This window comes from Octopus bimaculoides, chromosome 1, assembly GCF_001194135.2.
Source record: "Octopus bimaculoides isolate UCB-OBI-ISO-001 chromosome 1, ASM119413v2, whole genome shotgun sequence".
NCBI lineage: Eukaryota > Metazoa > Mollusca > Cephalopoda > Octopoda > Octopodidae > Octopus > Octopus bimaculoides.
The window spans coordinates 157,972,184-157,973,386 of NC_068981.1; positions in this window are offsets into that span (position 1 = coordinate 157,972,184).

The following is a 1,203-nucleotide window of genomic DNA, read 5'->3' on the forward strand; positions in this document are numbered from 1 at the left end:
TACATACATACATACATACATACATGAATACATACGTGCGTGTATGTCTCTGTTTGTGCATGTGTATGTGTGCGTGTGTGTGTGCGCGCGTGCGTGCATAAACATTTGTACAAGTAAAGAATTATTATGGGATTAGAAGGTTCAATGTCTCGCGGTGACCAATGGTTTCACCCGGAGATGGAAATGAACAGACGAGTGAAGAATTGAGATTTATTTATGGTATGTTTGGTGTGCATGAGGTAAGAAATGGGTGGAACGTTTAGGAAATTGTTTCTATTTTTATTTGCACGTTGTTAAATTTTATTTAATACACGTGTTTGCGTTTGTGTATTCGTTCGTGAATGTGTCTATATTTGGACAACAGAGATTGTGTGTCATAAAATAAAAAGTAGATCAAGAGGAATATGGTTTTTCTCGGCCAGTTGTTGTGGTGAGTACCTAAAAATGGTAATTTGGCAATGAATAGGAATAAGAAGACTCTGTTCTACGAGATGGAATTTAAGGTGTGGCAAAAGAGAAATTATTAGTTTTAGTATTCTTTGTATGAAGGTCAATAGGGGCTTTGAGCTATGAGTGAAGTAATTTGTTTCGTGGGGTAACGTCTGATGGGGTTGGAGGATATTGTGTTGACCTGAAAGGATGATCTCTTTGTGGTAGATTGTGTGTGTGTGTGAACACGGGCGTGTGCTTGCGTGCGAGGAGGAGTGCGTAAGGCACTCAGACACACACAGTGAGCTAAAACAGCAGCATGCTGATGAACCCGGTTACACATGGTGTTCGTGCATGCATCTGAAAAGATGTATGTGTACAGCATGCTGTGGATATAAACACAAATACGCACAAGTGCGCACTTGTACACATATATGTGTGTATATATTGTGCGCTTCATACAGCATTGAGGGTTTTAACTTTTGTTTCTTGCACCCTCAGTCACAATTAATGACGATTAAATTTTTCTTTTATGGTCTTCTATTGCGCCTAGCTGCTTATATTAATTTTCATATATATTTGCTGAACCGGTGAAAACTACAATTTTTTTCATTCTCTCCCTGTTTATTTTCTCTTATTCCTTTCTGTTTAAGAGCGTAAAAGACTTTTTCATCTTCCCGCGCGTCAAACAAGTACACTTGTTTGTTGTTCATAGAACTGTCTTCGTCCTTTGCTTTTCTATAAATTTCATCCCTCTCTCTCTCTCTCTGTATA